The sequence below is a fragment of the Canis lupus genome, chromosome 3 (assembly GCF_011100685.1).
Source record: "Canis lupus familiaris isolate Mischka breed German Shepherd chromosome 3, alternate assembly UU_Cfam_GSD_1.0, whole genome shotgun sequence".
Lineage (NCBI taxonomy): Eukaryota > Metazoa > Chordata > Mammalia > Carnivora > Canidae > Canis > Canis lupus.
In genome coordinates, this window is record NC_049224.1 from 88526613 (window position 1) to 88548929 (window position 22317).

A 22317-nucleotide genomic window follows, 5' to 3' on the forward strand; every position below is an offset into this window, starting at 1 on the left:
AAGGAAGCAACAGAGACATAGATTTTAAGGAACACCTGCTAGGTGGCAGATGGCGACTGGCATTGCTTAATGTAAGAACTCTTTTTATCCTCATAAGAACTTACAAGGTAGATGTCATAATCCTTTTGTGCTGATGTGGATAGGAGGATGATGAAGGTTGGCACTCATACAGTCACTTGGTGATCCTGTATCATCTTTGATTGTCTCGGTTCGCAGTTTATCATGTCCTGACCATCCAGACAAGCTTGATGTGAGTGAGCACTGTTGGTTACAAGTAATAGAAGCTCATTTCTTTCTTTCTTTTTTTTTTTTAAGATTTTATCTATTTATTAGAGAGAGCATGTGTGTATGAGAGAGTGAGAGAGAGCATGTGCACATGAGCAGGGGGAGAGGGCAGAGGGAGAAGCAGACTCCCAGCTGAGCAGGGAGCTCAGCTCCGGACCTCATCCCACCATGGGCACCTAAGGACCATGACTTGAGCTGAAGGTAGACACTTAACCAACCGAGCCACCCAGGTGCCCCTAGGCACCCACTTCTAACTGGGTTAAGAGACAAGACATCACGGATGCTGTTGTCTCACACAACAGGGAAGTCCTGGGGTTACAGCTGGCCTGCGGCTCCCATGGCTCTCCTGAACTCCGTCTCTCAGGCTTTGTGTTTTTACATTTGGCCTCATTGGATAGGTGGGTTCCTTCGTGTGGTAATGGAAGAACTTAACTATCGACACTTCTATGCTTAGGTCATCTCGATGTAACAAATGGAAAAGAAAATAGGAACCCCAGAGGAATTTTGTGTCTCTTCTCACAAGCAGAATTTACGCTGCTTCCTTTTGAGCTCAGCCATGGCAGATGACTTGCTTTGACCAAAGAAGTAGAGTGTTTCTCAGGGGTGAGCCAGGGAGGGTTTAACCACCACCTTATAATTCTTACGACCATATCATATTACCCAACATTATTTGTATCCCTTCTACCTTCACGTCTACATATAGCGGAATACCGACATCGGACATAATTCCACGGTCCCGATATACCCATCAAATCAGATTATCTAAATAACCCGGGCGAGTGAAATAGAGTACGGAGAGGGAAAGGGAAGTGGGGAAAGGAAAAGGGAAGGGAAAGGAAAGGAAAGATGGTAAAGGAAAGGGGTGGAAAGGAAAGGAAAGGAAAGAACGGGAAAGGAAAGGAAAGAAAAAAGAAAGGAAAAGAAAGAAACGAAAAGAAAAGAAAAGAAAAAGAAAAGAAAGAGAAGAGAAGCGAAGAGAAGGAGAGCAGGGGAGGGAGAGGAGAGGAGGAGAGGACGAGGAGGGAGAGGAGGGGGAGAGGAGAGGAGAGGAGAGAGGAGGAGAGGAGAGGAGAGGAAGAGGAGAGGAGAGGAGGGAGAGGAGAGGAGAGGAGAGGAGAGGGGAGAGGGGAGAGAGAGGAGAGGAGGAGAGAGGAGACGGAGAGGAGAGGAGAGGAGAGGAGAGGAGAGGGAGAGAGAGGAGAGGAGAGAGAGGAGAGGAGAGGAGAGGAGAGGAGAGGAGAGGCGGAGAGGAGAGGAGAGGAGAGGAGAGAGAGGGAGAGGAGGGAGGAGGGAGAGGGAGGGAGAGGGAGAGGGAGGAGGGGAGGAGGAGAGGAGAGGAGAGGAGGGAGAGGAGAGAGGAAGAAGAAGAGAAGAAGAAGAGGAAGAGAGGAGAGGAGAGGCGAGGAGAGAGAGGAGAGGAGAGGAGAGGAGAAGGAAGGGGAGAGAGGAGGAGGGCGGAGAGGAGAGGAGAGAGGGAGAGGAGAGAGGAGAGGAGGGAGGAGAGAGGGAGGAGGAGGAGAGGAGAGGAGAGGAGAGGAGAGGAGGAGAGGAGAGGAGGGAGAGGAGGGGGATGGATATATAGGTAGGGCGAGATCTTCCTAATCTCTCTCTCTATGCCTCTCCTCTCCTCTCCTCTCCTCTCCTCTCCTCTCCTCTCCTCTCCTCTCCTCTTCTTTTCTTTTCCTTTCCCCCCCCCTCTGGGATCAGGGAAGCATATGCAACTTCTTCCATCCAGGCTTCTAAGGGGCTGCAGTAAGCAGAGTCTCCATGTTGACTGTGATGGAGGTGTCACGTGAGGGAAAACCATACTTTGCTGGTTTAAGCTGCTCTGATTTTCTGGTTTGTTCTTACCATGACATAACTTAGCCTTCCCTGGCTGGTGGTAGACTATGGAAGGATATTGGTCTCTGCAGCTCCGGTCTTATGCCTGTCCTTTATATATTGACTGTGGCCAGGTATGTGTTATATATACTATGAGAAACCAAGCTGAGTCAGGATACCAGTTCCTTGGCTAGATTTGGGATACTGTGATTGGCCTGCCCTTCCCAGCACATCACCGGTGAGGAGGGACAGTTCCTGATGGACATGATGGCATACAGGTAAATGTCTATAAAAATGCAAACCCTGGATACTCTAATTGGCACCAGATTTTTTTTTATTAGAGTTTTTATATATGAATTTATATCTGGGATTATTGCATTAAATACCTGCTTCCTCTAGTGGAATATCAGCTCTCAGAAGATAGCTCTGCAGTTATATGCCCAATGCTCAGTATGGTGCTTGGTGCAGAATCAACACTGAATATTGAATGAATAAATACATTAAAAAATGAATAATTAGTAGTGGCTGGAAAACATGCAACTTTTCTTTCAGATTTTAAAGTATGGTACCTCTCCAATATAGTTTCAGCTCTGGAGGTTGTCATGGGAAGTGTTGTAATGGGAAGGCAAGAGGATTAATGAGAAGATCAGAAATTTAGGAGACAGATGGTTTTGGGAACACATCTTGTGCAAGGATCCTGCACAAGTTAACCATTTAGATCGTCAACTTCTCATCTGTAAAATTGGGTTAATAACACCTTTTTCATAGAGTTGTGAGAAAGAAATGACAGAGAAAACATAGAGCTCTTAGTAACTAATGTGACCTAGTGACTAAGAACTTAGTGACTAATGAATGGATAAATACAATTTGATACATCCATGTGATTGAGTATTCTTTGGCAATAAAAGGGAATGAGATTCTGATTCATTCTATAACTGTGATGAACTTTCTGCTACATTAAGGAATCTGGACACAAAAGGCTATGTGTTTTTTTGGTTCCATGTGTATGAAGTGTCCAAAACAAGCAAATCCATAGAGTTGGAAAGTAGATTAGTGCTTACATAGGGCTTGGAGAGGGGAAGGTTAGGATGATAGGTAATTGCTGTGGGGGATTTTTCTGAATGATAAAAAATATTCTAAAATGTATTGTGATGAGAGTTGCACAGCCCTGTGTGTATACTAAAATCCAATGAATGGGACACTATAAAATGGTCAGTTTCCATGGGATAGGAACTGTATTTTAGTAAAGCTGCTACTAACAACACCAAAGGTCTCTGGGTAAGTGCTCTGTGCATCCGTTTTTTGTTTTGTTTTGTTTTGTTTTGTTTTGTTTTGTTTTGTTTTTAACAAGCTCTCCAACTGATTCTGATACATGGTAGGAATTGAACACTGCAAATTTAGATGACCAAATTAATCCAACTCCACTGTTGTGCAAACATACAGTTTAAATGACCCGTTGTTAGGGAGGGGTGGAGTAGGAGTGGGGGCAGTCAATAATGGATCTTTATAGTTCCCAAGCAACTTTATTCCTGCTTTACATTCAGCTGAGTTAGCTTAAAAGACCATTTGGATGCAAGAAATGACACTTGGTCATGAAGGGTTGGGAATTATTAAATTAACATCAACTCAACGTTGACTCCGAGATAGTTGATCAAATTTACTCTGGTAAAGAGTAAAGAAGAAACTAAATTTAGGACACGATCACGATAAGATAAATGAAAATGCTGCTGTGGGAAGGAGCCAGCAGTTGTACTTGTTGATGATAAATTCTCCATTTCCATTTGACGTGGTTGGATTTCCATCAGATTGTTCCAAATGAAAATGTATGGGGATACAGGGTTTAGCTTAATCATTACATCCTTGAGGTTTTTGACATCTCCTTATAATTTGCGTCTTACATTAAAAAATACGTCATGTTGTGTGGTTTCCAGAAGACATTCCGGGCAGACGTTTCAGTGTTCGGCAGGTTGACCTCTTAGAATATTGGGACACTGAAGACATTACTGACTTCCACAGCGTCTTTAAAAATAACTCTTCATTTTTATTTAAAATATAAACATCTATTTTTCAAAAATCAGCAAATTTTCTGTAAGTTTTCTTTAAAAATAACTCTTCATTTTTATTTAAAATATAAACATCTATTTTTCAAAAATCAGCAAATTTTCTGTAAGTTTAAGATGAAAGTTTGTGGTCATTTGAAAGGTTTTTAAGTTGCTATTATATATACAATGGTAGGGTACAGAATTTGTTGGAGCCATGGTATGTTTGTTTGTTTTTGAGATTCAATTTATTTCTTTAGCAGACTCCCCGTTAAGCAGGGAGCCCAACGCGGGGCTGATTCCAGGACCCTGAGGTCATGACCGGACCTGAAGTCAGACACTTAACCAACTGAGCCACGCAGTGGCTTTTATATGCATTTAGAGCTTTGGATAAATACATAAAGTTCATTATGAGAAGCAACAGCCTCTTCTCCCAGTGCTTTCAACATATTGTCTCTTTGGTCACGTGGTGTAGTTCTGCTGTTACTACTTGTCTGGTCTTGAATGTTATCTCTTGAATTACCTCGGTGGAAGATAGGAATTTAGCTCTTTACCTACGCCTCCAATATGTGCATTTATTATACTTTCATATTTCTACTATAATTTTGTTTTGGATAAACAAGTTTTCAGTGTTTACATTATTATGGTTGTAAACACTGATATCTGAACCTATATAATTATACCTGTGTTTCCTGCCTGTTACATCCTTTCCTTTTTTTCTGAAGATGTCTCCTATTTTTGGTTTGTTTTAGTTTTATATGCATTTGATATTAATTCATCTTTAAACTCTGTCAGTTTTCTAACCACTCTTTCAAAGTGATCAAACACTTCACATTTTCTTTTATCAATTTCACCTTTTTGGAGCTATCTTTCAAAGAATTTTTCATCCACATTTATTCGCATTTAGTTCTGTTATAAAGGTTGACCCTGCACTTCCCTTTGCCTCTCTCTTGTGTTGGATTCCTATTTCTTGGATTTCTTTCTTTTTGCATTTGTCTGACTCTTTTAATTTGAATCAATTATAATGTAACAGGAATTTTCCAAGATAGGGCTGAGAGGTACCCTCACTGTTTCCCCCAGTTGTTACATTTTATGTAACTTCAGCAAAATATTAAAACCAGGAAACTGACATTGTAATGATGTGAACATGTAGTTCCCTGTCACTTTATTACAGGTGTAGATTCACGTAACCACCATCACCATTACGATCCCTAATGATTCCATCCCAACAGGATATTTAGTGAAGGATTTCCTTCAGGAGGCTTTTGTGAATGGGTACTCGGGACTTAGTGTTGTCAATTTTTAGACTTTCTACCTTCTTACTTTCTGATAGTCTGAATGTTTATAGGATTCTGGATCTGAAAGCAGATATGCTGCAAAATTGAAAGAAGCTATGCTTTAGGACCTTTCATATGCATGGGTCACTTTCAAGACCCTTGTGTCTAATTTTGTGTTTATAATTTTGAATTATTTTTCTTAAAGAGAACCTTCCCAAATTATGTAAGCTTCAGAGCCTCATACAACATTGATTTTCCCTGGCTTACACAGAAATCTTGTTCCTTAGAAATGTAAAGAGACTTCAAACTCTCTAGTTTCTAGCCTTAGTGAAGCCTATTTGCATTTTGATGCTTGGTTGTCTGTGTTCAAGTCTATTTTCCCCATCTCTGAGGATTTTCTTTTATTTCCTGTGTTTTGAGATTTCATGACCATGTTTCTCAATGGAGGTCCAGTTTCATCATTTTGTTGTACTTTGCTCTACTTTGAATCTAGGACTTCATATCTTTTATATCTTGGGAAGTCCTACTGGATTATTTCTTATTTATTTTCCTCTTTTATTTTTTTTCTATTTTCTGGAACTCCTACTCAAATATCATCTCTCTTCATCTCATCCTTTAATTTTCTTACCTTTCTATGTATCCTATTCATCATCTCATTCACTTCCTAAGATTTATTCAGTTCTGTCTTCTAATACTTCCACTGAGTTTTCCTTCTACTTTCATAGTAATTTTAATTGAATTTTATCTTATGGTTTTCCCTTTTTATAATAGCATGTTCCTGTTTGAAAAAGTTCTCTTATTTCACGAATATTTTTGTAGATTCCATCTCTGCATAATTTCTATTTAAGAGTGGGCCACTCAACAACAAATTGAAAGCTCTGGGCCTGTGGGGAGGGAGAAGAGGAGATTAAAGCCTCTGAGTTTCACTGTAGAGGGAATACAGCTGTGCTATTTCATTGGGCAACTCCAATAATAACCTTTTTTGGCCTTTTCTCTTGGGGGTATGTTCTGGGTTGGATAATATCACTTTAAACTTCAGTGTACCTGGAACTTCTCAATATTAACTTTATTTGGGATGAAGATCTTTGCAGATGGATTTAAGGTTAAGGGTAGAGATGAAGTCCTTGTGGATTAGGATGGGTCCTAAATTCAACGAGATTATCTTTTAAGACACAAAAAAGGAGAAGACAGAGAGGCATACACAGAAGAGGGCATGTGAAGATAGAGGCAATGATTGGAGAACAACCGCTAGCTAAGGAGCACCAAGGATTGTGAGTAACCAACTCTAAAAGCTCAGGAGGAGACATGGGATGGATTCTCCCTTTGAAGGAACCAACCCTACCCACTTCTTAATTTTTGGACTTCTGGGCCTGGAAGAGCCCTCTGTGAGAGAATAAATTTCTTTTATTTTAATCTGTCAGCTCCTGTGGGTGGGTAGTAGAGAGGCTGCAGGGTCTCAATATTAATTATAAGCTCTTCCTCTGAATCTCTCCTCTGTTTAATATGGTACCCTTATTTCAATTGCATGTGGTTTCATCTAGTGCCAGAGCCATCAGTTTCACCCTACTCAAAAAATTAAATGGCGAGTCTTTGGCGGATGAGGGTGATAGAAGTAGGTGGTGGATTACCCAGCTCCCAAGAGTATGAAAGTCCAGGGGAAGGTCTCACTGATTTTTTTTTTTTTTTAAGTCCCTTTTTACTGCCATCTGTAGGTAGGGAGAAGAATTACTGAACCCTTTGGGAGTTAAGCAAGCAAATCCTGTTGCACTGCTTGGTAAAGATTCCATTTCCTCAAGTGACAAAAATCAGATTCCACACATCCTCACATTTCCAGCTTCAGAAATTTTATTCTCTTCTGTTCTCTGCCAGTCTCTGTACATACTATTTAAAAACTACTGTGTTTTCATTTTCGTGGCTATTTGTGGAGGGAATGTCTGTATTTGGCCTGCTATCTTTAACTAGAATCTCAGATCTGTTTTCACAATATTTACTAAGTATGCGTCTCTTCTGAAATCACTATGTCTTTCAGCAGTTGTGACATGCACTTTCTTACAGGCTTCACTTTTCAGCAATAACATCTCCCATCTTTTTATATTTATATTCTTCAGGCTTTATAGTTACCGTGGCAGGAAAATCTGGGCTCGAAGTATTGTTACGCTTTTGAAATGCTAACAGAGTTACCATCCTTGTTTGCTGTGTTTTGTGACCCTCGCTCTAGATTACACTTCGGCATCACGGCTGTAGGTTTATAATAGCCTTACAATGGCCATACATATAAAGATGAAAGCAGAATGCTTAAACATATCTAAATATCTTGCTGGGGGGAATGCCGTGTTTTGTTTTTCATCACAGAAACTCTTGTTGTCGAGAAATTAATGAGACAGACGATGTGGAAGAGCCAAGCATCAATTGTATAATAACAGCAGGTTCTAGTATCTGCCACAGATATACACAAAATAAACACACAAAACTTAATCCAAGGTCATATAGCCAGTAAGTGATTGAGCTGGGATTTGCACACGGGCAGCCTGACTAGGGGGGCAGCTGGTGCAGAGTGAGAAGTCAATCAGTTTAGTTGATATTACTACTACTACTACTACTACTACTACTACTACTACTACTACTACTACATTTGAGTATATTTCGGTCATATGAGCTTAGTTCCTCAAGAAGTCTTATTATTATTATTTTTTAAAAGATTTTATTTATCTATTCATGAGAGACACAGAGAGAGAGGGAGAGCAGAGACACAGGTGGAGGGAGAAGCAGACTCCACGCAGGGAGCACCATGCGGGACTCGATCCCAGGACTCCAGGATCACACCCTGGACCGAAGGCAGGCGCCAAACCGCTGAGCCACCCGGGATGCCCTATTACTATTATTTTTAAAGATTTTATTTATTTATTCATGAGAGACACAGAGAGAGGCAGAGACACAGGCAGAGGGAGAACCAGGCTCCATGCAGGGAGCCCGATGTGGGACTCGATCTCAGGACCCCGGGATTATGACCTGAGCCAAAGGCAGACGCTCAACCACTGAGCCACCTAGGCATCCCAAGTCTTATTATTTTTACATTATGCTATAATTTTTTTTTCTTGAGAGAGAGAGTGTGCATGTAAGCAGGTGGAGGAGGGACAGAGGGAGAGGGAAACTCTTAAGCAGAGTCCACGCCTAGCATGGAGCTGGACGCAGGGCTCAACCTCATGACCCTGAACCAAAATCAAGAGTCGGTCGCTTAACTCAACTGAGCCATGCAGGTGTGCCCCTACCTTAATTTTTATCAAGGGATACTTCAGGAATATGTTCAATGCGCTTCTCCATTTGCTCCAAAACATGCTGTTTGTAATATTTTCTGTTACAGAATCTACATGCAGAGTCTCTTCTGTAAAGCAAGACATGAGAATAACTTTGAGACTTTAGTTTCGAGAAAGATAAACAGATAAAACCATATAAGCAGGGATGCCTGGGTGGCTCAGCAGTGGAGCGTCTGCCTTTGGCTCAGGGGGTGACCCCAGGGTCCTGGGATTGAGTCCCACATCGGGCTCCCTGCATGGAGCCTGCTTCTTCCTCTGCCTGTGTCTCTGCCTCTCTCTCTCTCATGAATAAATAAATAAAATCTTAAAAAAAACATATAAACATATTCTTTTTGAGGAGTTGCTTTATGGCTTCTTTTTTTAATTATAAGAGTCATAAAAATCTTGCATTCTTTTCTGCCCTGCAACCTGGTCTCAGAGAGAGGACGGAGAAATCAACGTGGTAAGCCCAGGACCGTTGTCCTAGACTTGTCTTTAAAGGATTATGCATAATCATAATAACCAAACCATCATTTATCTTTCCCAAATTGAGGGTTTCAGTCTGACCATGATTACAATCTAAAGTTACAAATTTTATAGGCACATCTTCCTCTTGATTTGGACATTTAAAGAATAACTTCAACTTTTATTAATGGATACATATCTTAGGCCATCAAATTGCTATAACAAAATACCACAGGCTGGTTGGCTCAGAAACAGAAGTTTATTTCTTACAGTCTGGTGGTTGGGAAGTGTAAGGTCAAGGACACTGCCAGATTTGGTGTCCGGTGAGCATTCGCCTCCTGGTTCATCGATGGCCATCTTCTTACTGTGTCCTCACATGGTGGAGTGGGGATGGACCTCTCTGGAGTCTCTTCTTATAGGGACACTAATCCCCTTCATGAGAACCCCATTCTCACAGCTTGATCACCTCCTCCTACCACCTGGAGGTGCCTCCTACCACCATCACATGGGGAGTTAGGATTTAACATGAATTTGGGCAAGGGGGGTACTCACATGTAGTCAATAGTGCTGAATGAAAGAAGGAAGTCCTAAAAAGTATCTATATGTGATAAGATCATTCAAGAATAAGACGCACGAAATGCTAAAAAAAAAAAAAAAAAAAAAAAAAAAAAAAAAAAACCTAATCCAGGAAAGTCCTGAGTTTGTAGAGGACTCATTAAAATGATACCAGAGTGATAGAGTATATATTTCCCTGCCTATACATTATCAGTCATTTGCTAGTGGCAGGGTCCATAATATGAGTCTTGACATATGTAAGATTGTGAGTATCTGAAGACTGAGCATCTGTCTATATGTAAATGTGATCAGAAGTAATAGGCATTCCGGTTCTATTCACTGGTGTGTTCGGTGATGTCAGGCATCCAACATTGCATCCTAGTGTAGAACTAGTACAGTGTAGTCATAGGTTGTATGACATGCATGTGACAATTCCCATTTTAATTCTGTTTCTTCAAAATTGTATGCTTTGTGGGGTGTGAGGGCACTTAAGTGATTGTTGTGTATTATGGTGGTGACTGATTATTGATTGCTGTTATTACACGGGATGAGATATTATCCAAGTGTGTGTGAGAAATAGAAATTCATGGTGAGTCAGAGTGCAGACAATTTTGAAATCACCAATGTGAATTACTTCAGTTTTTGCAGAAGGAAAGGAGACTCAGGGAGGGAAAAATTAGATGATTTTTTTTTTTTTTTGGTAGGTCACAGTGTTGCTAGAGCCTCAGTTTGTGATATTTCTTGTTGTTCACTACCCTTTCTCCTTCACTGTGTGATCAATGCAGGAATTTCCTATCATGCGAGATGCTTGTTAAAGCATACTTCTTGAAGTATGAGTCAATCTGCTCTCTGCCTAGGGTCCCTTCTCATTTTATTAGTCTCACAATAATAGAAACTTGCATTTGTTTGTGGTTGAATTTTAGGGTGGGTTTTTATTTGACATAAGATATGACTTTTATTTGAACATAGCTTGTGAGCATGAATGAGGACACCTGTGGAACAGAGCTAGCCCATTTACATTAAGAGCTTCCTTATAAATGTCCTCAAAATATTTTGCACATCAGCGTCCTAATTCACACAGGTGCAGGCAAGACAGGGGCCACGATGTGATAATGATTTACAGGTTCACCTTCCTTCTTATGCCAGGTGACTTTATGAACTTTCATAGGGAACCATCTAGATCAACCTTTCTGGCATAGAAAAGGAAATGTGAACAATTTTCTCTGAAGTAAAATAAAGGCAGATTTCAAGAGCAGAGAAGTAATTTCTAAGCGTAAAACCACAGGGTTGAAAACATGAAGGAGAAGACATACATTTGACTAAATAAAAATTTAAAATAGTTACATAATAGAAAGATACCGTGGATGAAATCAAGTGATATATGACAGGGGGAAATATTTGCCATACACACCCAAAGCAGGGTCAATTTTGTTGATTTTCTTCTATTGTGGTACAAACACTAAAACAGAAACCTGATGTGAAAGCCTAAGGAATTTTAGAAATGAGGAAATAGAAATGGCCAGTAGACATGTGAGAACATTCACAAATTGAATAATTAGAAATAGAAAGCAGCATCTCAGTTTCCTTCCTGATGCTACTGGAGTAGCTTTCTATTTTCTATTTTTTTTAAACAATAAATTTATTTTTTATTGTGTTCAATTTACCAACATACAGAATAACACCCAGTGCTCATCCCGTCAAGTGCCCCCCTCAGTGCCCGTCACCCATTCACCCCCACCCCCCGCCCTCCTCCCCTTCCATCACCCCTAGTTCGTTTCCCAGAGTTAGGAGTCTTTAGTAGCTTTTTAAAGTATGTAAAAGGAAGTGTGGATGAAAAGATATGGAGAGAGTAGTTTCTTAGGAGTGTGAATTAGTATAGGCTTCTGGATATGAGCTTGGCCATATATATTGATTGAAAGCCTTCATGTTTTAGTATTCTTTGACAAGGAACTATATTTCTAGCAATGTTTTATATAAAAAAATAGAGCTGAGTCCAGATTTTTTAAATTTATTTTTTCTTGGTGTTCATTTTGCCAACATATAAAATAACACCCAGTGCTCATCCCATCAAGTGCCCCCCTCAGTGCCCGTCACCCAGTCACCCCCAGTCCCCGCCTTCCTCCTCTTCTACCACCCCTAGTTCGTTTCCCAGAGTTAAGGGTCTCTCATGTTGTCTCCTTCCCTGATATTTCCCACTCATTTTTTCTCCTTTCCCCTTTATTCCCTCTCACTATTTTTTATATTCCCCTAATGAATGAGAGCATATGATGTTTGTCCTTCTCTGATTGACTTACTTCACTCAGCATAATACCCTCCAGTTCCATCCATGTTGAAGCAAATGGTGGGTATTTGTCGTTTCTAATGGCTGAGGAATATTCCATTGTATATATAGAATGGAATATTCCCTAGAATGCAGATTTTTAAGCCAATATATTGCTCTACTAAAAAATAATATATATGTGTATGTCCATACCTATATGTATATACACACACATATACATATGTACATAAATAAAATTGAAGAAGCCAAATGTTCAAAAATAAAATTATACATTATGTAATTGAATGTAATGTAGTCACTATAAGAGTATTAAATGACATACATTGTTAAAGGTTTTTTTTTTTTGAGTAAACTCTACACCCAAGACCAAGAGTCTCCTGCTGTACTGACCGAGCCAGCCAGGTGCCCTGAATGACACAAATTTTGACAACCTATTTTAGGCAAAAAACATAAAAGTACAAGATTATAAGATTATAAGAAAAACACAAGATTACAAAACAGAAAGAAAACAAGATTACAAGTTTTTAAAGGCTATATATACTAGGTATAGTCTGCGGGAGGTGGGAATGCATGAATAATTTCCTTTTTTGTGTCCTTCTACATTTTAATAAATATATGTACATTTTACAATGAGAAGTATGTTACTTAATAATTTCCAATTGCAATAAACTTTCCTAAAACCTAATGGATGTGTGTAGGGTGCTCACATGCACATGTTAGGGCTCCACCAGCAGGTGGCAGTAGCAAACAAGAAGTGCGCAAGATTGAGATGTTTCTTAGTTGTGAATTTTAACAATAAAACCAGGGTGATACTCTGCTTTTTAAGCATTCATGTACTTAAATCAGAATTTATATTTGAAATTAAATGTACTTAGGGTCTAAAGAATTAAAATATCTGTGGAGGCATTTCTAGTATTATGCAGAGGAAGAGCACAATCTATATTTTACGTACTTATTGTATTATGATTACAGAATAAATTACTTTTGTGTTAAAAGCGAAAACCAGTTGGTCCAAGGGTTGTGGGTTATTGTTAAGCTGTGTTAAAAGCGAAAACCAAATTAAAACTCCCAGGTCTTAGAAGCTGCCTAAATATGCTTTAAAGTCAAAATATTTTGCTTAAGTATTCTTTTTAATCTCAAATCATAAAATCTAGCAAGAAGCTCCTTTTTTTTTTTTTTAAGCCCCAGGCTTTTAGAAAATCTAAAAAAAAAATTACACACTTCAGTGTAGAGTTACTATTATTTTATATTCCGTTTCTAATCCAGATTATTTGCTTATGATGAGGGCAACTCAGAGGTTTCTTGGAGGTTTGTAGGCAGTGAATCATGTAACTAGGATTGTTTTCCTATGTGATGCCATGTGTTTCAAATTCCCTTTAGGGAACCATGTGTATATATAATAAGAGCAAATTCTTGGAAGTTTTGGCTTTTTCAGTGATCACTTTTAATTTCCTTGACCTGAACCAAGAGCCCTCTACAAACTAAAACAGGCAAGTCCATGATAAAGTTGCTTGCTTTGGCACTTACAGTAAGTTGGTGCTTGCTTTGATTAAATCATGAGTTTATTTCAGATCAATTTCTGAATCAAATTCTCTGTTTGCTCAGCTCCTTCCGTATACCTTTTTTCTATGGCAGGTGAAAAGCGATGATGAATGTTACATATATTTGGGGATCTATCATTTTATTTTGCAGGTATGCTCTCAGTCCCAACTTCTGAGGTCTTTAATAACTATATTTTAAAATTCAAAAAAAAAATGAAAAAAAGCCGAGACTCAGGGCTTCATTAAACTCAGGGTCACAGAATTTACAAGCATTGAAAGTTGGAAATAAACCCAGCCATAGTCGCCACCCTATTCTGAGACATCACCCTCTGTCGCCTGGACGTCCGTCTGGGTCCTCATCCCATCTCCCTGATTTCTCCCTGGCACCGCGTCCCTCCCCACAGCTCTCTCTAATCCCCAGGCAGCCAAAGGGCCAGCCTCGGAAATGGAGGTCAGCCCTGTCACGCCAGGCTCCAACCCCTTCCGTGGTCCCTACCATTCTTGAGATGCAAGTCGCGCCTTCTCTCCAGGGCCTGCCAAGCCCTGCGTGACCTGGCTCCCCGGCCGCCCTGGGTCATCCCCTAGCTGGCTCCCCGGGCCGGGGCTGCTACCCTGGCCCCCTCCTTCCGTCGTGAAGCACACTCACTCCCCTCAGAGCTTTGACTCTTGGATTCTTGTCCCTGATCCCCTTGCTGCCTTTTCTCAGGTGTCACACTGAGGACAGAGTGTCCCCCCCCCCCCTTCTCCAGCCCCCGGGCTCTTCGTCCATTTACTTGGCTTTGTGTTTCTTTATCACAATGATCACTACCTGACACTCGATCCCCACATTTGTGCCCTTGCTTATTTTCTGCCTCTTTCCCTAGAATCCAGTCCCAGGAGGGCAGATGCTGTGTTAGGATCGCTGCTTTATCTCAGCACCCCGATAAGGCCCCGTAGATGGCAGGCGCTCCAGGACTTTTATTTACACAAGCGAAATGAATGAATCGGTGAAACCTGCACTTTGTGCAGAGTGGGTCACCATGGGGTAAAATAAGACTTTTGCTAAGGGATATGGGACTTGTGAGTTCTTTGCACTAGGGTCAGTCAGGGAGCCCTACTCTGTCTCTGTTCCTCACTTTTAGAATGAGGCCGGAAGAGTCATTATCCAACTTATTAAGCTGCGGGAAGATCAAAAAGGATCTTGCCTCTTGCACCCTCGGGTGACTTTGGGGTAAATTCTTCAAACTCCCTGGGCCTCAGCTTTGCGTCTGTAAAATAGTGTAACTGAAACCACCTTGAGTGTTATTATGGGAGGTATTCTATGGGGTTGACGCCTACCAAGCCCGGTGCTTTGTTTTTGTTGCAAGAGGGAGGGAGGGCCGCCAACAAACCTGGCAGCAGGCAACCATCACCTTCTGTTTTTACCGGACGTATTGCTTCCCTGCCACCGGCCCCCGCTTCAGGGAGTTTCAGGTCCTTCCCCTTCCTCCTCTCATCCCCAGAGGATCCATGAACCCTCGACCGCAAGGGGTTAGAGCCCTCCTCATCACAGGGTTAGAGCCCTTGCCGCCCAGGGTTAGAGCCCTTGCCCACAAAGGGGTTGGAGCCCTCGACCACAAGGGGGTTAGAGCCCTCGCCCACAAGGGGGTTAGAGCCCTCGCCCTTAGGGGGTTGGAGCCCTCGCCCACAAGGGGGTTAGAGTCCTCGCCCTCACGGGGTTGGAACCCTCGCCCTTAGGGGGTTGGAGCCCTTGCCCTTAGGGGGTTGGAGCCTTCACCCACAAGGGGGTTGGAGCCCTCGCCCTCGCGGGGTTAGAGCCCTCACCCTCAGAGGGTTAGAGCCCTCGCCTTAAGGGGGTTAGAGCCCTCACCCGCCCGGGGTTAGAGCCCTGGCCCTAAGGCGGTTAGAGCCCATGCAGACAACCCTAGAGCACTGCTGCGTGTACACATTGTGCCACGTGGTGGCGCTGGTGCCAATGGCTCCTGGAAGACCCACAGCAGCTCCTTTGCTTCGTGCCTGGTCCTGGCCAGCGAGCTCCTTGAACTAGCACCCTGGTGCTTGGGCCCCGGGGACCTGCTCTGGGTCCTCACACGCACAGTGGGAAGGTCTCTGAGTCAACCACCTGCTCCGCTGCTGAGGGAGCCCTTCCCCGAGGCCGGGTCCGAACCATCCTGATGCCACCCCGGCTGCGGGAGCAGTTCCTCTGTGGAGCAGCCCCTCACTCAGAAGTTGCCCACTTTCTCCACTGGGATCAGCTGCAGAATGAGGGATGAAAGAGCTCTTGTTGAGCGACGCAAGCGTGCTGCTGTGAGCTCATACACAGTTGCACTCGCACACACCCAGACCCTTCCCCACAGACACACACAATCTTTATTGCCTTTTCCCAGAGCAGTGGGCATTCATTTGCATAATGAATAAGGCCACTCAAATAAATTTACAAGGCAAAAGAGATTAGAGTCCCTTGATAGTAAAACAACAGAAACAACAACATGCCCCATCTTGAAACTGCATTAATATTGTTATGATGTTGACTGTCCTAATGATAGCGCATATTCCCAGTTAGTAGCTCCGCTTAAGTGAGGAGGAAACAGTAGGCTGTCAGCCGCAGCCCAGCTGCGATGGGGACCTTCCAGAGTCACAGTTTCAGTGGGAAACTTCTAATGTTAGGAACAAAGGGGCTACAGGTGGGACTGGTAGAGCAAACTCTTCCTCCCAGTGACGGCTGGCTGGTGGAGGCCTGGGCTGTCCTTGGTCCCAGGAAGCACAGGGCCCAACAGGTCTTTCCGTCTCCTGGTCATCTGAGCTTGGGTGGAAAGGGCAGCTGTGCTTTCTTTGCCTCCACCAAGTAAGGGATGAGGAGCGAAAGCCTTCGCTGGTTTGAAAGAGCAAATTCAACTGCCTTCTAGTGTCTTCTGGGAACCAGGGCAGGAGTTGGCAGTGGCTGATGGAACTGTGGTTCTGATCCTGGCCACATATAATTAATCATCCCCAACTGTGGGTACAAATGTGACACGCTTTATTTCATTTTTATATAAATAAATCACTGGAGACAGAAGCCTTAGTGTCATGATACAGCCCAAGGCTCTTCCGCTTGCTCTCCAAGTCAGACTGGCTCGCTTATGAGCGTCCGCATTGGACTCTTCCTATTTCTGTCCCGAGGTGCACGCCTGGCACATTAATTGGCACTCATTCGGTATTGCCATCTTGAGACTCTTTGCCTTTTCTCTTCTCCTGAACTTCAAGGTTTGTCTTCCAGGCTGGTGTGATAGCCATGTTCCTAAAATTCCCAGTCTGCCCCCTCCCTATAATCCACACAATTGCCTGAAATAATTTACTTATCTGCAGCCATTATGGAAGATGCCTGCTTGTCGTACATGTAGGATTTCCATGTCTGCAGGGCTGTGAAGTTTCTATAATAAATCGAATCTCTTCTTACTGTTTTCCTCCTGTTACCCTGGCTTTACCTAAAGAATCAGACTGTTCATTACTAAAATGTATAATCTCATTTAGACCAAATGATCTAATTGCATAAATTTCCCTCTGATCCAGAGTTCCTGGCACTCGAACCATTTCCTAGCAAACCTATTATAACTCACAGGCTGCTTCCAAATTCTCTGTGTTTGGCTCAAGGTTCTTTTTTTCAAACCGCAAAAAGCAAACTTGAGAATTTTTACAATTCGAGATAAATCGGATTGTTTTTCTTCCTTTCTGCTGCCTTCGCTTTTCGACAAAAAGAAGGGTGAGCGCATCAAAGCCGAAATGAAAAATTTAGCATCTCCTGGAGGAAAAGCACTCGACTTATGTGATTTAATCCTTGGGATAACCAAGTGTGCAAGTTTAGTTTCCACTAGTCCCTTTTGCTGAGAAAATTGAGATTCAGAGCAGAGAGAGAATTTACCAAGGTTAATCGGCTCGGGGGCCAAGCCCAAGCCTTTCTGTCCCTATCACTTCCAACTAATAATCTGGCCCTGAGTAAACACTTCAAAAAGTTGTGAATTTGGTTTTTGAGACTGCCTCAAGCTTCTACTCCAAACTTTTTAATGGACTGTTGCTTTTGGTAGCCAACAGAATATGTTCGGTGGCTGGTGTTCAATATTTAAACCAGCTCTTTTTATTCAGTTAAAGAAAAAAAAATATAAACCTTTATTGCAGTAAGAGAGCAAAGAAGCCAAGTGTATTTTTTAGTTCCAATGAGGCTGAGCGAGTAGAGCAGTCCATTTTGGTTCTAGGTGGGCCCATACGCACCTGCACCTGTGTATACAGTAAGCACCGGATGGTGTGTGCTGCTGTGTCAGAGAACTACGCAGCCGTGGGCTTTGTTTATCATGACACACAGTCAACCATGGTAGTTATGGTGATGATAGAAACAGGCAGATAATTTGGGCCATGTTCTTCTCATATCACTTGTGTGAATTCAACCATAATTCAGGAATCGTTATCCGGGGGAAAACTTAAGTTTTTTGTTAGAGATGCATTTTCCTGAGTGCCCTGACAAGTAAGGGCACTAGATCAATGGTGCATCTGTGCATACATTCTAGAAGCATTATTAGGCGTTCACTGTGTACCAGGCACTGTCCTAGACGGGAAGACTTCTATCCAGTCGATCAACTGGAGATAATAGACCTTGACTACACCGCAAATCACCGTGTGAATCCTCTCTTTCCAGTTCCATCTTCTCTAGACCCCTCCTCAGCTTTCCGAGGTTCCCCTCGCGTCACTCTTGTAAGGACTTTGTGAGCATTCATTCTAGGGAAGAAGAATCAGGACTGGGAATAAGTTTTGATTACGAGTAGAAGAATTTCACTGCCCCGTCCACTAATAACTCCGACCAAATGTTTAAATGTTGGCCAGAGGATGCCATCTTCATTTATAATAAACTGTGATGGTAGGCTTTACCACTTCAGAACAAAATAAAATAGGGGTGTCCTTGCTTGTTTGTTTTCTGTTTGTGGTTGAAGAACCGTACGGGAGGCTCTGCCCCGAGACTCTTCTCACCAAGAACAGCCAGTTCTGTTCAAAAAATTATCTTGCATTAGTATTCTTTAAGTGGATTCCAGTCAAGATTTACTGAGTCTAGCATTGTATTAGCCTCTGGGGGCATGAGACAAGGAAAACAGTTCATAAAAAAATGGGCAATTAATTGTAAAGGTTGTATGGTCATATACATATATTTATATGTGAATCCAAATAATATAAAATAAATATTTCATTACTTTGTGTATTTAGATAGGTAGATGGATTGATTCAATGCTGTTGACTGAGTAAATTGGTAAGACTTTGAAGAAACACAATGCACATGCCCAGAGATTAAACTTAATAAGAAAAGTCAACAATTTCTAACCTTCTCTGCTCACTCTGCTGTGATGCTGCATGGGAGGGTCCATGGCTAAGGAGCACTTGAAATGTACTTGGTGTGGGACGCCTGGGTGGCTCAGCAGTTGAGCGTCTGCCTTTAGCTCAGGGCATGATCCCGGAGTCCTGGGATCTAGTCTTGCACTGGGCTCCCTGCATGGAGTCTGCTTCTCCCTCTCCCTGTGTCTCTGCCTCTCTCTCTGTGTCTCTCATAAATAAATAAATAAATAAATAAATAAATAAATAAATAAATAATTTTTTTTTTTCAGAAATATGCTTGGTCTGAATTGAGAGGTGCTATAAATATAAAATACACGTGCTGGTTTCAAAGACTGTAGAAAAAAATGTTATATATCTCACTAATAATTTTTTCTTTCTGATTCCATGTTGAAATAGTATTCTGAGTATATGGGGCTAAATAAAACATTATTAAAATTAGTGTCATCTTTTTTTTTATTTTTTAAACTTTTTAAAATTCAATTAATTAACATATGGTCTCTCACTACTTTCAGATGCAGAGTTCAGTGATTCATCAGTTGCATATAACACCCAGTGCTCATCACATCACGTGCCCTCCTTCATGCCCATTGCCCAGTTACCCTAGCTCCCCATCCACCTCCCCTCCAGCAACCCTCAGCTTGTTCTATAGTTAGAGTCTCTTATGGTTTGCCTCCCTCTCTGATTTCATCTCAGTTTACCTTTCCCTCCCTTCCCCTATGATCTTCTGCTTTGTTTCTTAAATTCTACATATGAGTGAAACCATACGATAATTGTCTTTCTCTGATTGACTTATTCGGTTTAGCATAATACCCTCTAGCTCCATCCACATCACTGTAAATGGTAAGATTTCATCCTTTCTAATGGCTGAGTACTCTTCCATTGTATATAGACACCACATTGTCTTTATCCATTCATCTGTTGATGGATTTATGGGCCCTTTCCATAGTTTGTGGACATTGCTGCTATAAACTTGGGGTGCAGACGCCACTTCAGATCACAACGTGTGTATCCTTTGGGTGAATACCTAGTAGTGCAATTGCTGGGTCATATACCTTTCTCAAGAAACGTGAAAAATCTCAAATACACAAGCTAACCTGACACCTAAAGGAGCTGGAGAAAGAACAGCAAATAAAGCCTAAACCCAGCAGGAGAAGAAAAGATAAATGTTTCTTTTTACCTTAAAAGTGTGGCTACTGGAAGAAGTAATATTACCTATGTGGTACATGTTATATTTCTGTTAGTGTGGCTCCAGTGTATTTCCACCAGTCATTTTGAGAATTATTGTATATAAAGATTTATAATCTATTTTTACATTTAAGATTACATCATTAAACACTTTTCCCAAGTCATGATTTTAAAATAGCTTCGTAATTATCCATCATATGAATAGCCACTTGTATGTATAACCACAACATCCTGTTCTCCCGTTTAGCCATTTGGGTGACTTCCAATTTAGGAAGTAAGGTATTTTTTTTAAGTGACTTTGTTTTTTAACTAATACTATTTTCTCCCCATTTCCACCATGGAGTAAATTTGGAAAAAATAAACCTGGAAGAAATAGTTAAAAATTATATAGCCTCATTATAGGACACATTCAATTTTAATGTGATGTATTTATATGTGTGTATGTGTGTTTTTTTGTATTTTTTTTGTTATACAAGTTTATTTTACTATATACATCAAATTTTCATTTTTATTTGAACATAAGAATTTTATGTTTTCCATTTTCTTATAAGCTTGCTGCAAAAAGAAGAGAGATCATTGTAATGGTTGTACAGTGTTCTACTGAGTGAATATATCATTTTCCTTGGCTTTATATAGGTTGAATCCAATTTTCAACAATGCATATATTTTTTTTCTCCAAAATTTAGATTATTTTCATTTGTTCACTGAACAAGCCTCATTTGGGCATTTAAGAAAACTATGCAAAGAGAGGTGATGTGTCATATCCTAGTAACTGCCTTGCTTCCATTTAGATGTTATATTTTTGACAGCTTATAGGGTGCTCTTAACAACTAAAATACTTAAGATCTCATGCTTCCTACCTACTTCTTTATTTCACTATACATGCTGCCAGAAAAACCTATATATATTAATAACCTATATATATTAATAAAGTCAATCTCAAAAGCCCATCATTTTCCTATTTGTTTAACAAATTTAGAATATTCCTTTAATAAAGACATGTATGACTGGAAGCTCGAATTTAAGCTAGTTTTTTTTTACATTGTTAATAATTTATAGCATTAGTGTGTAGGTGTGGTATGTTTTCACCCATATTATTTTTGTTTTTTCTCCCATTTTATTTTGTTTTTAAAGATTTTATTTATTCATGAGAGACACAGAGAGAGAGAGAGAGAGAGAGAGAGAGAGAGAGAGAGGCAGAGACAGGCAGAGGGAGAAGCAGGCTCCATGCAGGGAGCCTGATGTGGGACTAGATCTCGGGACTCCAGGATCATGCCCTGGGCTGAAGGCAGGTGCTAAACCACTGAGCCACCCAGGGATCTCCCCTTTTCACCCATTTTAATAGAACAGTTGCTACTAGAATTTTCCCTGTGCTGCTATGCTTTATTTTGAGCATTAGCAGAACACGAAACTTCTTCACACTCATTCATCCAGCCGCTAGATTCCAGTCACTGGCATTGGTGAAGTTTGGGCTATGCACGTGAACTATTAAGGCAGGAAGCATGGGGGCAGGTGAGCTACATTTTCAGCAAAGAAAACCATGAGTCATGGAGATGAGGAGCAAGGTGAGGGGTGAGAGTGTCTTCATGTTGTTGATATTCAACATTGCGGCTGGTAGGAGGCTCTTCTTGAGTCTGGGTGCAGATAGCTGAGTAGATTTGCTTAAGGCCTGTGTGTAGTCTTCTCTTTTTCAGGTTAGACATAATAGGGTATTTATGTTGGTGAACATCGTTAGAAAGGAGAGCAAAGAATGAAGAAGAGGAGTTTCGAGGAACAGCATGTTAAAGTCAAGCCAAGGTGAAGGATGAAGATATGAACCTGTGTTGTAATTTCATGGCTCCCACATCCAAGGCCCTATCCAGGCAGCCATTTATTATCTATCTATCTATCTATCTATCTATCTATCTATCTATCTATCTATCATCTATCTATCTATTTATCTATCATCTATCAATCATCTATCTATTTATTTTTTATTATTTATTTATTTAACTTATTTATTTATGAGAGAGAGAGAGAGAGAGAGAGAGAGAGAGAGGAACAGACACAGGCAGAGGGAGAAGCAGGATCCATGAAGGGAGCCCGACATGGGACTCGATCCTGGGTCTCCAGGATCACACCCTGGGCTGAAGGCGGCGCTAAACTGCTGAGCCACCTGGGTTGCCCTGGGCAGCCCTTTAATAGCAGGCTACAGGGCGTGGTGGCAGGAAGAGTTCAGACTTCTCAGAGGTCAACTCTCATGTA

The 22317-nt window shown here is 41.3% G+C and overlaps 1 protein-coding gene and 1 long non-coding RNA gene across 14 annotated transcripts in view; both read left to right on the forward strand.

Annotated features, from left to right (window-relative positions):
• KCNIP4 (potassium voltage-gated channel interacting protein 4) overlaps positions 1-22317 on the forward strand; it is a 1126248-nt gene that overhangs the window by 158902 nt on the left and 945029 nt on the right. The window lies entirely within an intron of this gene.
• Positions 1-22317, forward strand: part of LOC119871270 — a 111670-nt gene that overhangs the window by 2457 nt on the left and 86896 nt on the right. Inside the window, exon 1 of one of the 12 annotated variants that reach the window (XR_005357388.1) lies at positions 146-250. The exons of 10 other annotated variants lie outside the window; for them this stretch is intronic. This is a non-coding gene — a long non-coding RNA (uncharacterized LOC119871270). Of the gene's footprint in view, positions 1-145; positions 251-22317 lie in introns of those variants that run through there. One more of the 12 variants, XR_005357394.1, reaches the window with a different exon arrangement.